The sequence below is a fragment of the Meleagris gallopavo genome, chromosome 10 (genome assembly GCF_000146605.3).
Source record: "Meleagris gallopavo isolate NT-WF06-2002-E0010 breed Aviagen turkey brand Nicholas breeding stock chromosome 10, Turkey_5.1, whole genome shotgun sequence".
NCBI classification, from domain to species: domain Eukaryota; kingdom Metazoa; phylum Chordata; class Aves; order Galliformes; family Phasianidae; genus Meleagris; species Meleagris gallopavo.
Genome location: NC_015020.2, coordinates 23,670,999 through 23,686,691, shown reverse-complemented (window position 1 = coordinate 23,686,691; position 15,693 = coordinate 23,670,999). Strand labels below are relative to the sequence as shown.

At 41.2% G+C, this 15,693-nt stretch overlaps 1 long non-coding RNA gene across 1 annotated transcript in view; it reads left to right on the top strand.

Annotated features, from left to right (window-relative positions):
- The first annotated feature begins 6,378 nt into the window (after positions 1-6,378).
- Positions 6,379-15,693, top strand: part of LOC116216999 — a 40,839-nt gene continuing 31,524 nt past the window's right edge. Inside the window, exons 1-2 of the long non-coding RNA XR_004160823.1 lie at positions 6,379-6,721; positions 6,817-6,874. This is a non-coding gene — a long non-coding RNA (uncharacterized LOC116216999). The remainder of the gene's footprint in view (positions 6,722-6,816; positions 6,875-15,693) is intronic.

The following is a 15,693-nucleotide window of genomic DNA, read 5'->3' as shown; positions in this document are numbered from 1 at the left end:
AATGCCAGCTCTTTTTTTGCAAAAAACATTCTTGCCTCGTTACTGTTCTTTTCCAGCATCCTTCCCCCACACCCTCCTCCCATCCACCTTTCTAATAGAGAAAGAACGAAAACCCACTGCTGGGTCTGAGTTAGAAGAAAAGAGAGACAAAACTCAAAATAAATGTACACAATGCTTTGCCTTTTTCATTTCTAAAACGAGCTTCTCATTCTCGGGAAAAAGAAAAAAAAAAAAAAGAAAATGAATGCTGGCAGTCGTTTTCATCTAAAAGCTGTCCCGTCAACCAGCTCCCTGCGTTTCCTGCATAAGTAGGAAAGAAGCCAAACTGAAGGAACTCTCTTGACCCGAGGGCCAAACATGCTGCCGGGCACTGAACTGCAGGGCACAGCTCGGCACTGCACGGCTCAGCACTGCATACCGGGGCACTGCCCTGCATGGCACAGTTCGGCTCGGCTCGGCAGGGCACTACATGGGCACTGCATGGCACTGCACTGCACGGCTCTGCACTGTATAGCATTGCATGACACCGCATGGCTTGGCACGGCTCGGCACTACGTTGGCACTGCATGGCTCTGCATGGTACCGCATGGCTCGGCGCGGCGCACGACGCTTACAGGCAGGAGCAGCCCGTACCGACAACTGCTGCCGATCCCGCCGCGGTTCTGCCCGCTCCTCGAAGCCTCGGGATTTGATGGGAATTACTGAGGGCAACGTCAGTGCTGGGAGCCGACCGGGATGAGTGCGGGGCGGGGCAGGGTGCAGGTCCGCCCCAGGGAAGGTGCGAGGGGTTTAGCGGGGGAGGTGGAGCTGCGTGGAGAAGTTGCTGTGCTGGTGGAAGAAGGAAGGTACGAAGTAGAAAGTAGCGAAAGGCCTTTGTTTGCACAGCTCCTGTGCCGAGCAGTAACTGTGAGGCGGGACCCAGAGCAGAATGGCAGCTCAGGGCCAGCAGGGAGTTGGGTTTATAGGAGCTAAAGGAGAGTTCAGTGCAGCGGGTGGGAGGCTGGGAAAGACAAGGGTGAGGCTGCTAGAAAGAGCCCTGCCTGGAGGAGCCTTCAGAACTTGATCGTGCGCAGTGCTAAGAGAAGGAAGATGCTCTGTGCAGGATTTTCTTTTTCAAGGAAATTTAGGAGTTCTTAATTACAGTTATAATGGCAGATGGGGAGATTCAGTTACATATGCGCTCACAGGGCAGGCTGTAAAATGTAAAATGGTGATGGGAGTTTTTACAGTGACTCATAGAGAGCTCATGTGGAAGCAAGTAAGTGGGAGAGATGGAAATGCTTAGAGACAGGAAGGCATTACTAACAGCCCCAACTACAGTGGGTTCTCTGCTGAGCATTTCTAACCAGGGCAAAATTGGAGGCTTGCTCCATCTTAATGTGATAGTGAGCTCCTGTTTGTCAGCAAGTCAGTTTGGAGATGTTTTTCCTGTCTTATGTTCCCTCCTTTCTTTCATAACTGTTGTTTTGAACTTTGTCAATGTACTGTAAAGCTAGTAAGAATTATGTTAAGAGTTCTCTGTGGTGATTATTATTATTTCTCAATACAAGAATGGACGAGAAATGACTGGGGAAGACACATCTTGATTAGTTGCAGAAAATGATGTAGAAAGTCCCAGAAAACAGTCACCTAGAGTCCCACTGCCCCTCAATAGTTGCAAATCTGCTATGTGTGTCTTTAGAAAGTAGCTGACTGTTGAAGTTGGCATATGTGATGGGTAGGATCTGCACAGATGTGTGTGGGGTTGTGACAGCAGGGCAGATGCTGGGAGGGAAGAAGGAAATGGAAAGAAAACCAGTAACAGAGTAAATCTTTTGATGAGGTCTGACAGGCAGATGGAAAGCATGAATTACAAAGGCTTTTAAAAAGATCTGTTTGGGGTTTATGTTTATGTTTACAGAGAGATTTAACAAGACTGGCTGGCCTTAAAATGCAGAGGTCTACTAAAATCAGATGTTTGGAAGTGCAGTGGGTTGCTTACTCTGACCCAGAATATAGAAGAGGTTCACAGAGATTCAACAAGACATTAGCAAGGCTGGTGAGGCAATGCCCCTGTAAACCATTTGGCAGATTCTGAAAAGGGCTTAGAGGTCAGCAGGTTGTGGAGTCAGGGAAAGGAGGAGGGCCTGACCCCTACTGAAGAGAGCTGGCACCATGAGATGCCAACCAAGAGCATCTAGGGCAGCAGGAGAAGGCACTGTCAGAACAAGCTTGGATTTGTGCAGCAGGGACTGACTTGCTGATGAAATGGCTTTATGGGGAACAAAGGTGTAAAAATGTTACCTTGCTTTCTTGTAAATGGGATATAGGATATTGATTTATTCTTATGGCTTGGGGAACTCCATGGTTTTCTTTGGTAGAACCAATGGATTTCCCCAGTTTTCTAAATCTCCCTCTTGAAAGGTTAGCCACAGCTATTTACAGCCAAATGAAAGGGGCTAACACTGGAGATTATAATTTAAAGAGCTTTTGCTTTCCAAGGGAAGACTTGGATATCTCACACTGGTTATGAGAATTTAATTAAAGACCTGTTCAATAGGAGTAAATGGCAGGTGTTCATGCACACAGAAGATGGAATAAAACTGCAGTGCTCAGTCTAGTACACTAGAATGAAACTGCAAGATATGTCTGGCCCTTTCATGCCTAGAGGGATGAATTATGGTTAATTTTGCTCATGATTCCTTGCTCCTTCATAGAAAAGATAATCCTAACACAGTGGGACCAAGAGTAAGAAAATACTCTAGTACATCTGGCAGGCAAACTTGGGACAGTCCCTCTACTCCCTCTCTAAAATCCACAGCCTTCTTCATGAAAGCTTCGCCTTAACCACTGCAGCTCAGAGTTAACAAGGCCTCTTTACAAGTTATATCTCCTTGTGCAATGAGCAAAAAGGATCTCAAAACTGCAGCTGATTATCTTTCTGCCTATCTCCCTCTCACCCCTCCCAGATTCACTGGAACATACTTTTCAGAATGAAGGGGAGAAATATAAGGCTTGCTGGATTTGGGAATTCATCTATTGTAAAGCTTCCAAGTGTCATCTCTTGTACGCCAGAGTAACAGGTTAACTATAAATTACTGAGATGGTATTGAAGTATCCACACCTTTGGCAGACTCTGGAGAAGCTGGCGAAGACATTATGCTGTGCTTCACCGTTCTGAATTGTTTCTCAAGTGTTACATTAAAGTGTCTAAGGATTCTGAACTGTCCCAGTGGGAAATTATCCATTTTAGCTTATTAATATCTAGTCTTGGGACAGTGCCCAGCTGTTTTTTCAGTGCCTGGTGCTCCGGTCACTAAAAGAAAAGCTTGTTTTATCTTAATGTGGGAGGATATGTATATCTTTGATTTACAGTGAGCTCAAATCCTGTGCAATGTGTGTTCACCATCATATTTGGAGAGTAGGGTTGTTCCTAACTGTAGAACAGAGCTGGCAAAATGAGGTACTCAGCTATCAAATAGGAGATGGTTCTGTTTAGCTGCAAGTCTGTGTGATGAGGGCAATGAGCAATACTCACATGTACTAAAATCAAGGCTGACCTGTAATCCTTATCTCCCATGTTATTTTACGAATATTACTCTTCACTGAGTTAGTTGTGGTTAGGTGGGCTGAATTGAACGAGATCAAACGATACGCCATAAACTGTAAAAAGCTAAGACTGATGTGGTGGAGTCACTGGTAAAGCCTCTATTTCTCTTGGGTGCCTAGCAGGGTAGATGCTGCATCTGATGGATGTGGAAGATATTGGACAGAGGCTCTCTCATTAAGAAACTGCCTGCTGGAACTCCCTCCAGCCATCTGGCATCCAAAATGCAACAGAGAAAGGGATCCTGTTGGTGATTTCAGTAAATATTTTGCACAGAGCCATCTTTGTTGACTGTGTCTATTGCTTTGCAGATGTTTGTGGCATCATGAATCTTTTTCCAGCCTTAACCGAAACTCATGCTTTATCAATCCAAGAATTAACTTCATCATAGCAAAAATTGCTTTTTATCTCAAAGAGAACAATTTTTTAGACAGATCCTCAGATCATTTTGTCTCAACTATATATATATTTTTTGCTTTCCAACTACTATTTTTGTTAAATTTCATAAAAAATATTTGAACAGGTGAAAACTTTCAATGTTATTTATTTCTTTTCTGAGCATTGTTTTTTTTTTTTAAATAATAATATATTGTGGTTATTTATATTAAATCTTTGGAAGGCCTTGTGAGCAATAAAAACAATTACAATATTGTATTAGCGTAATGCCCTGATTGGCAATAATTGGGTTTTATTGTGATGCAAGTGGCTGTGATTTAGTTTCTTTTCCTTCAGTTTAATTTTTGGTGCATGTGGGGGTCTCACATGTTATATTTACAGATTCTGGGCTCACCTTTGTTTCTTCAAAAAACCAAGCATTGAATATTGCCTTGAAGCAGGATGCAAAGCACAGAAGTGCTTCCTGTGGTAGCAATGTATTGCTGGTGCTCAATGGGTGCAGGCTCCTGATCTGTTCAGAGATTAATTAAATGAAGTTATTCTTGAAATAGGCAGGACTGACATTTCCATGAATGTGATACATTTAAAGTAAATCATGTTTATTTCTTATACCAAGTCTTTAAAAAGGCACAATTATCCCTTCTCTTTACAGGTTGGTTTGTTTAACTTTCTCTGGCTTATTCTCGTGGAATAAGAATGAGATACTGCAGTTGCAGAGGAGCATTGGGACCTTGTAAATGAAGGGAGATGTGAGGTTTTGTAGTGAAAACTGCACATGAGTCTCAGAAGATTTGGTTTGTGTACTAAATTCTGCTGCTTATTTATCAACACTGTGTGACCTTGAGCTACTCAAAACAATTTATATTAAAAATAAATGTCAATTTTTCAGTTTTAACATGAGATGTATAGGGCTTAAGTTGCAGACTTCTGTGTTACTTGAGTATTTATTTTTAATAAGGGTCCTAATTAATCATGCAATCTCTATTACAGGAAAGCTCTCCTGGACTCTGTCTTCATTCATTAAAATGTGTCAAATTCCTCGGAGTTTAGAGCAGAGCTCTAACAATGGCAAAAGAGACCCTATGTCCTGACTATAAACTAACATGTGCCAAAGAATAAGCTTGTTAATAAGTACTTGTTCAGTGAGAAAGTATAGCAACAAGGGGTTACATATTTCCTCACTTCCCACTTCACCAGCAGAGCCCCGACTTGGTTCAGGAAGCTATACTGTTGTGAGACATGGAGAAGTAAAATACGTTCTGCTTTATAATAAGTAATTCCAGCTCTGTCTAATTAACACTTCTTAGTGTTAATTGTAACCCTTTGTTCCATGTTTTTCAGGGACAGTATTTCCCAAGCACCGCTGATGAAATGTCAGGCAGGGGTAATAATTTTGTTTTCCTTGCTATTATAACATTGTGCCACAGATATAGTTATATACAGAGATATGTGCCAATCAACCAACAGAGCAAACAAGATGAAGAAGAGCAAACTTTCTCCTTAGAGAGCTCCTTAGGCAGACAACGATTTATGAGTTCTTCACCTAGAGAACTTGCACTGAAAATGGCTATTCCTACTGGCATTACCTTACTGAGATTAAAAATGATGAATAATTGTAGGTGGCTTGTTTTATCAAGTCAGTAGACTTAACAGGATGGAGTATGGAGTGGAGAACAAAAATAATAACTAGGCTTCTAACATTAATGCTACAGAAATACCATTTTGCAGAAAGGCATTTGATGAACAATAAAGACATTCATGTTGATGGAAGTGGGGGAAATCCTGTTGGCCCTCCAACAAACCTATCTGTCTTGATTCTGAGGTCTGAAGGAATGAGAAAGTACTCAAAGAAAGTGGGAATGTGAGACCTACTGTCAAAACATCGTTCCAGTGCTGGCAATGCTGTAGGACTCTTTAATAGACAAGAAAATTAGGATATGGGGCCATGGCTTAAGAAGGTTTTTTCTTATGGTATAAGACTCAAAAATTGAAGGTGGAATTTAGTCTGCTGAGAGGGAACGTAGGAAAATCTCATCTAAACAGTTCTATGTGTGATAGCTGAGGAGAGAAATACTGCTGTGATGACTCAGTGTTTTATAAGAGGATGACAGTGAGAGGAAAACCCCACTAAGGAGAAAAACAAAACCAGCGATGAACAACCCCTGTGATGAAGCATGAAAAAAACATAGTGGTGATGTGAATGCCAACTATAAGATGACAACAGTGTCCAACAATTTTAGTCGCATCCTGTACAATTAACAAGCATTTCAGCTTTTATAATGCACTGCATTATAAAAGATTATCATCCTTTTACAATCTTGCTGGAGCCAAAGTCAGCATTTTGCTGCTGCGTGAGGTAAGGTGCAGTAGCTGCTTGACTCTGCTTTGGGCGGGAAGACCCCCCTCAGTGCCGCCCTGATGATTGCACCTGCTGGGTGCACCTGTTGATGTGTGCAGCTGTGGGAGACTCAGCAACACTCCACTGCCTCCTTCTCCCCCCAAGGATTCAGCCCCAGGTCCTAAAGCTGCCTCTGCACCCCCTGCCCAAGCTCTTGGCAGCTCTTGATGGTTGTGGCTGAGGTAGGGGGTTCGTTTGGCTTCCCGCCATTTCCTGATTGCAACAAAATGGCGGCAGAGTGCCCTGTGCTTCAGCTCCCTCAGCAGCTCCTGCCCCAGAGAGGAGCTTCCTGGGAAACCTTCTCCGGCCTTTGCAGTCTGGAGGACCCAATTCTTCATTTTGTGAGTATTTGATTTATTTTCATGTGTATATCTTGAGTTCTATCTTCTATTAAGCAACTTTTGTTAAGCATGGGTGTGATTTTTTTTTTTCGCAGTGTTGTAGAAGCACACTGCAATTCATCAAACACAGAAGGGTGGTGGAAACAAGATACGGTAATCTTTTTATTTGAGATTTTGGGTTACTGTTGGCTTAAAATATTTTAAAGTATAAGCAGGCATACCTGCTGTATCTAAGATAAGACAGATCTGGTAGGTGGCACTGACTCTTGCCATGTGAAATTACATTACTGTTTTCTGTTTTCATTGTTGTGGTCTTTTGAGAAAAGTGTTGAAATCAATGTGGGATATTACTTGTGTCTTTTTGCAGTGCATTTCTGACTTTGTAAGCAAGCAGCAGGTTGCACAGAGCCTTGCAGCCAGGTGCAAACAGCCTTGGCAGGGCTCAGTGGCACCCATGGGTCCAGCAAATGTGTTCTCAGGAGATCAGTGAGAAAGTGGTGTTTTGTGAAGGTTGTGTTGTGTATGTTGGGAAGATAACGATAGGGAGATGATCCTCCACTTCTACTTTGTTGTGATGAGGTTACAGTTAGATTACTGTGTCCAGTTAAAAAAAGACAGGGATCTTCTAGAGAGAGTCCAGCAGAGGGCCACAAAGATGATAAGGGGACTGGAGCATCTCCTTATGAGGAAAGGCTGAGTGATCTGGGTCTGTTCAGCCTGGGGAAAAAAGAATACTGAGAAGGGATCTGACGAATGTTTATAAATGTCTAAAGGGAAGTGGGAGGCAAATGGATGAGGCCAGGTTCTTCTCAGTGGTGCATAGCAATAGGACAAGGAGTAATGACCTAAAACTTGAGCATACGAACATGTGGAAGATCATTTTTATGGTAAGGGTGATGGAGTATCGGAACAGGCTGCCCAGAGAGGTGGTGGAGTCTCCTTCTGTGGAGATATTCAAGACCCATCTGAACACCTATCTGTGTGACCTATTGTAGGGTACCTGCTTTAGCAGAGGTGTAGGACTTGATCATCTCTTGAAGTGCCTTACAACCCCTCCAATTCTATAATACATATGAGAAATTGGAATGTGACATTAAGATCAAAATCTATACCTGAACCAGCTCTATGAAATCTATACTTCAAAGGTAAGATAAAAAGTAAGGTGGTAGACCTGATAGCCAATTTTAAACTTGAAATACCAAAGGCAATGTGTTAGACATGAGCTTGTAAATTCCTAACAAATCTCTCTCTCTTTTTTTTGTCTGAGTGACTTTCATACTGACTTCTTTCCTGTGTCTTTGAAGATTTCACAGTCTAGACAATGCAGGAATGCTTCTTCTGTGTGTCCTCAGGAATTCACCAAAACACAAAACTCAATAATAACAAGTTAGATTTTTTTTTTTTTAAACATTGGTGAGGAAAAGCAGGTTGGGTGCTAACCTTGTGAATATGTTGCTTCTTCATGTACACAGACTAATGTTTCAGTTATCAGTGCAGTAGAACTGATAGTGAAGAGGAAAGTAATTTATAGTCAAGAAAAACACACCTGAGAAAAAGGGAAGGCTTTCTTTTTTCTTTTCTTTTTTTTTCCTTCAAAGATCTCTTGGGATTTCATGTTATTTTACTGATAGTGAAAACTAAAAACCAAACAAAAAAGTCACTAGTCTCATTTTTCTTGCATCCTTCATGTAGTTCTTTCTTGATGACTAAGCAGATTTATATGAATATAACCCAATGGGCTCCTTACCTTTCCAGAAATGCACCACAGAATATAAATAAGGAATTGCAGAAGGGATGTGCAGTACGCATATTGAATTTCATCTTATTAACTGGAGCTTTGTCAAAATGAAATCTGATGTATTTAAGAGAAATAAGTTCTCACAAAGGAAAAAAAGAACAATTTTGGCAGACCTCTTAATATGTGTCTCAGGGTTATCTACTAATAACTAGAAAAAAAGTATGTGGGCCAAAAGAGTATAAAATGAAGTTACAAGCATATCTGGTTTCTATTAGTGATCTATTTTGGGGTAAGTAAAATTAAGTCATCTTAAGATGTATCTTTTTTTTTTTTTTCCTATCTTTTATTACATCTCTGTTTAAAAATTCATTTTCTATATTACTTATTTATAAATATTTTTATTTTTTTCTCTATTTATTTCAGAAGTAGAAAGCTGCATTCCTAGAAAAATATTAAGAAGAAAGGGGAAAAAATAAAGAAAAGATTTCCTTCAGATATATCACAATTATATAGGAAGGCAATCCAAAACCTCAGACTTTTTGAGGAGACTGGATATTAGTTTAGACCTTTCTTAATTTTTTTTTAACATTATAGTTGTTATCCAGTGCTTTTTTTTTTAAATTACCATTGCTGTGAAAGGCCTCTAGCCATAAAACTACATGTTAAGTTTTGCACTGAAAGTTTTTAATGAACAGCTCATAATCTAGCTAAAAGAAGGCATTTCTTCTTTGTCCTTCTGCAGCAATACTGTTTTCTCCTCTATGTGCTTTGTACTTTAATTGGCGTGTCTGTCTTTAACAGAATCTCTTCACCAACTCTTGTTCTGCCTCCTAAAACTTTGGCCCTCCTCTCCAGGTTAGGTAGCAGATTCCTGTGATTGCACGTGATACAGTTTTCAAAGTGTCTTCTACCTAATTGCCATTACAATCCTTTTGAATATCTCACCAGGCGCTGTGTCTTCAGCCTGTTTCTTCCTTGCTGAGATTTAGTCACAGAGCAGTGGTGTAGGATGCTTGAAAGGGCTCAGGAAGCTGCCTCTGTCCTGAGAAAGGCTAAAAGAGTGATTAGGAGAATGCAGGAGATCAGTTTGTAGTAGTGGTAGTTTACCCTAATCCTCTTTGTTTTAACAATCATGGCTAAAACCTTAAAGGTGCCATCCGTGCATGCTGAGCTCTTGTTCAAATGTCCGTAGTGGAAGTGCAGAGGTTAAGAGGTGCCTCTTTGACAAGTAAATTCAGACGGTGGTGCTGTGGTTTGGGCATCTGGCTGAAACTCAGAAGGCTTTGGTTGAATTTCCTGCTCTGTCAAACAGTTCCCATGTGCATGAGAGAAGGGTCACCAGGGGACTGGAGTGAATTCCTGCCCAAATTGTCACATACAGTGACTGGATGGAGTTTGAAAGACAGAAACAAGAATAATTACCGCACCTATGAGTACTGGTCAAGGTGACTTGCTGAATATCTTCTACTACTCAAAGGATTTCTGTGAAATCTGACTCTTGAATTCCTGGTAGTCCATGAGAATCTCAGTTTGCTTTCAAGTAAACTTTTGACAACCTGGTTGAGGGAGAAAAAATGAAGTCACCAATCACAAAGGCTTGACAAAATTGAGGGAATGACATTGCTTTAAACATCACATTCTTCCTGGAAGTCCAAGACCAGATCTGACCTGTTGTTAAGGAATCCAGGCTGGAAGCACCAGAAGACAGGCTTTTGCCAGCTATCAGAAACAGACAGCAGGTAGTGTCTCACACTGACTTCCAGGATCTTTAGTCTTAAATTTAAATTATTTATGTGGTTAATGAATAATAAATTTAATAGTAATGATTAAGGCAGATGACTCCCTCTCCAGTTACAATGGTCACAGACAACTGAAAAATGTGTATGTTGCATACGCACTGCTCTGCCCTTCTGAAGTTTGTGTGCATTGATTCCCTGACAATCCTGTTTAATGCTGTGGATATTTCACTTTTTTTAAAAAAAAGTGCTTCACCATTTCTTGCCACACACCTGGCTGCAACAGCATGCTTGGTTCAGAGGAAAGCAGCATTTTGCTTTTCTGTGCAGTGAGGATCCAGAAGCCACAGTTTTCCTTCCTAAGAGCTATGGAAGCTGATGTGCCTTCCACACTGGCCTATGCACATTGCCTGCCCTGTGACAGATTTCTGGGACAGGCACAGTGTCCTAGATGTTCTCCTTTCCCCTCCAAGCTGCCAGCCCCACTGTCTGTCCTGGTGGGAGCTGGAACAGCCCAGCAGGGGTGTGCAGAGAAGGGCAGTGCTGGCTTTGGGCAGGGTCCCTGCAGGCTCTTCAAGAAGACGGAAAATACTCCATCTCTTACCTCACCCTTCCTTCCCGTCTCCGCAATTCTGCTCGCTTCCTCAATGAGGCTTTGCAGAGTCTACATAGCACTTTTTTTTTTTTCTTCTTCTTTTTTTCCAAACATTATTCCTCTTACCATTCCATCTGGTGTTTGTTTTGCTGCACTGCCTCTTGATTGCCCCATTTGAATACTATGGGAGCCTTTCCCTGGCTGTTTTGACAGGCAGATGCTGTGTAGCAAAGGCCATGTAGATCTGCAGGCTCTAAGCTACATTAACTTTCACTGTTACATGACAGCTGAGATGCACTGGTCTTGTGGGTTGTGATATTTACTCAGAAAGACCCCAGACTGTCCTGGGACATTGCTCTGTTGTAGAACACTATTCATGTACTTGGTGGTAGGGAGGAGATCCTGTGTGCTATCTTTTTCTGGTGACCATCAGAAATGAGCTGGGCTCACCCTGCACCTTTGCAGTTCCAAGCTTCTTCAAATCCCATTGGCTGTGGGAAGCATAAATAGTCACTGAATTGGTCGTTCCTGACTTAATTATGAGAGTGGGATCAGGCCCTCTGCTTGTGTTTCCTGTTACAGCATATTTATTAGTTCTGCTCTTAAGAAAGCTTGGATTTTACTTTTGTCTGCTTAGCAGAACTCCCACTGTTCTGCAAGGATCCGGTGTAATAAGTGGGCTGGAGCCTTAGAAAGTTTGCTACTGTGGCACCAACAGCAGATCCCATTTGTTGAAAGAAGTCTTTTGAGCAGAGTCTTGATTCTGCTGCCACTGTGTGGTCAAAGCAGAGCTGCTGCTTCAGATATTGCTGTTTTCCACCAGGATTTGCATGGAACCATCAGTTGTGATCCAACGTGTGATTCTCCTCCACAGAACTGAAGATGGAGAGTAAATGCACTGACTTAACAGATTCTTTATACGTCTTACTGGAGCATCCAGATGCACTTTTAGAAATAAGGGGCTGTTGTGCTGAGTAGGTATTAGGCCAGGAAAAACTGACAAACCATCCCTTCCTCAGCTCATAATTTGATACTATGACCACATGTAACAAACATAAAATGGACATGGCAAGGAAAAACCTTCTCATAGACACACATGCTTGAAATCAGAGCCTTGAAGGAAGGGATTTCATTAATGCCACAATTCCTCCCCACCCCCCAGAAAAATACTGGCTTCTCCTATGTTTGTAGGGTTGAAATGTAGTAGAACTTTCATAGCCTTGCATGTTTTTGAGGTTTTAACAAAGCACACAGCAGAACCTGTCGTACTGAGCAGTAAATGACTGTAAGAAATAATCAAGTACAGGTGTACTTAACAAGAAAAAAAAGGCTTATATTAGTTTTGCTTCAGAAAATAATATAGTAATCACTTTGTTTTGCCAGTTTAGTAATATCCAGGAGGTTTCTCAGTTATTAATTCACTTGAGTGAATTAGAAATGTTTTATTGTAGTAATAAACAGCAATATGTCTTCAGGGTCTTTCAAAGCAAGTAAAATAGAAAATGTAAATTACTCTGTGGTTTTGTTCTGCATTCCTTGTTCATTCAGGATTTTGGCTTCAAGGAATGCAGGAGCAAGCCCCAAATATTTGTAAGGAAATCAGGTTGAAGAAATGCGCCTTGAGCCCAAAGATTAAAAAGAATAAAATGTCAGCTCTAGAAATTGACAGAGGGAGAGCATTCCAGCTGCTAAGGGAAAAGCAGGCTGAGAATGTCATGCAACACTTCTACTAACGCAATGTGAAAGGCAATTTAAATAAATCAAAGGACTATATCTGCAGCTTTAAAAAGTCCTTCTTCAATTCAGATGAAAACAAATATGTCACAAATATAAAACTGACTTGCAGTCATCCAGTGACCTCAGGTCCAATCTTGGCTTCATACTTACTGTGTTCTCTCCAGTTTTCCACTTTGTGTTGTAGAATCCACAGAGCTTTTGGGAAGGGACTGTTTTTGCAGGGCTATGCAATATCTCAGCTAACCCTGACTTGGGGAATGGGATTTCTGCCCACCACTTGGACACCACTGGCTGTTCCTGGCCCTCTGTCCTTAACATTTTGCCATAACCCATTTCATTCTCATGCTGACCTGTTTACTTTTTCTCTCCATTTGCTCTGAAATAAATTGTGTGAATTACTTTGCATTTGCAGCATAATGGCATCCCAACACAAATGGGTAAGTTTGATCTTTTTTTTTTTTTACTGGCTTATTATTTACCATTTGATTATTTTTATTATAAAATAAATAGGAGTTAGCACCAAAGCCTCCAGCCTTATGTGTAAGTGTGATGTTGGCTGGCAGCTTTGCAGGGAAGGTGGTTACAAGGACTCTCTCTTCTATAAAGCTGCACAAACTAAGTTCTTTTGAATTTCTGTAATTTATGAGACTTTGGCTGCAGCTTGTTGTTTAGACAGAGTAGTGATAGCAGTGAGGGTGACCGGCACACAACATTTGCATGTAGGATGGTTGCATAAAATACATTTCCCTTGGAAACTGGGTTAAAAATAGAAGCCCTTTCCAGTGCCAAACTCGTCTCTTGTAACTAGTAGAGGCTTTTTGCCCATTCATGGGTGGATTGAGCTACCCACCCTTCTTCTGTGCCAACGTGTTTGTCACCTTGATTATACTTTCATGGGATTTTGTGAAATGCTTTTATTAAGCACGAGATGAGGAATATAGATGGGTGAGTGAATATAAAGTGAGTTTATAATGTGACCCTTTAAAAGTACTTTTTTTTTTTTCTTATTTAAGGAAAGCCTTGGTCACATCTTATGTAATATTTCCAATTTCCTGGGTGTTTACATTAAGGAACAGCGTTGTGGTGTTGCCCCCTGGAGATGCAGGCTACAGTATGCTGCAATCAAGGTGTTTCTATATATACAACAAGATGATTATTACAATAGCATTGTGTTAATTCATAGATGATAGTACAGAGTAGAGGATCTCGGGATTTGCTTTTCTAACTCAAAGGAGCCTTGGAAGTAAACCTATAAACCTCTATGTTAATAATACGTAATAATGTAAGTTTCTAATTGCGGCTGGAATGGATCACTGCTCCTACGGCTGAGCGATAGCTGGAGTGACCACTAGAGGGCAGCAGAGACTGCGTTAAAGCCGCCGGTTGTCCCTCGTTTTAAACGACTTGGAAGAGGAGACAGCGTCTGGCAGCTGGAGGTTAGGCTGCCTCTTTTTTAAGAGGCACCCCCCTATCTCCCCTCTCTTCCCCCCCTGCCCCCCCCATTGTTTTGTTCAAGAATCAACTTTATATGCCCTCAGGTTTCTCTGATGTATAGTAGTCCAGTGGAATGTGTACTTTTTTTTTTTTGACTGTGATTTGTTTTAACTGCAAGTAGCAAGTTAGGGAAGATGCTCATCTAAATATGCTTTGGGCACTCATGACCCAAACTGGATTTCTGATTTTTTTTTTTTTTTTTTTTCCTTCCCCCTTAACTGGAAATGTTTTTTTAAATAATGGCTGGTATACTCTTCTAGTGAGTCTGTCTACAGTGATATCTGAGGGATTTTATCCCTTCAGTTGAGTATGTTCTCAGCAAAAAAGAGAATGAAGGTGCTTGAATGGAGCAGAACTATCTATCTGTATTTCTAAAACACAATTACTGCAGTGCAATTGATGTGGCTGCCAGGGTTCTTGGCACCAACCAAAGAGAGACAGCAGGTGGATAAAACAACCAGGCAATGAGAAACAGTGGGCACTCAATGGGCAAGTGGCATCAATTCCTGTCCCCAGTCTTGCACAGACCACTTCAGACTTTGTTTCAGGGGGAAAACTCAGGGGCTTTTTTATCTTATTACTCAACATGAGTAAAAAGTGCCAACAGAACTCATCTTTTTTGGCATTGTGAGTTTCTGCCTGATGTAGCACGAGAGAATGAAGCGACTGAGACTTGTCCGCTGATTAACTTGTTAAAGTACTATTATGATTAGTCTGGGGAAAAGGAGGCTGAAGGGAGACCTTATTGCTCTCTTCCAATATCTGAAAGGTGCTTACAGCGAGAGCAGGGCTGGTCTCTTCTCACTGGTGACAGGGCGATGGGAAATGGCCTTAAGTTGTGCCAGGGTCACAACTTAAGTTGTGTCCTGGATATCAGGAAAAACTTCTTTACAGAAAGGGTTGTTAAGCACTGGAATAGGCTCCCCAGGGAGGTGGCTGAGTCACCATCCCTGGGTGTGTTTAAAAACCGTTTGGCTGTGATGTTAAGGGACATGATTTAGTGGAGGGTTGTTAGAGGTGGGGTAGTGTTAGAGGTTAGGTTGTGATTGGACTTGATGATCTTTAAGGTCTATTCTAATCTGAGCAATTCTATGGTTCTATGATTATGCAGAAGTTATTTGGCATTTTGAATGACCAATCATGGTTATTACTCCCACAGACTGTGCACTGCTGTATCCAGAGTTCCCAAAGCATTCCTTTATACAGAGGATGTGACACAGACCTTGTCACTTGCTGAAGGAGATGCCATCTCTGTATATGTGCATATGCCCAATAACTAAGAATTTGCAAATTCTGTTGATTTGATGGTGGAAGTAAGAGTCTTGATGCTTCTGAAAATCCCTATGTATTTTTTTTTTCCACTTTTAGATAATTTAAAACCTTTGAAAGTACACCTCACAGTATACTATAGCTTGACATACTTATATTTCAATTTTGAAGAAAACCAGCTCTGAAGTCTGCAGAAAGTAACTGTGGCAGAATTATTATTGGTGGCATTTATTCTGTATGAGCAGCTGCAGATTACATTATTTAATATCTGTTTTATCTGTGTTTCAGAACTGATTTTAGTTTTACAACAAAGGCAGGCTTGTCTTATGAGAATCAAAATTATACTTAATTGAATTCTGCTTTGGGAGTTACTGTCAATCACACAACTGTGTGAATTGGGTAA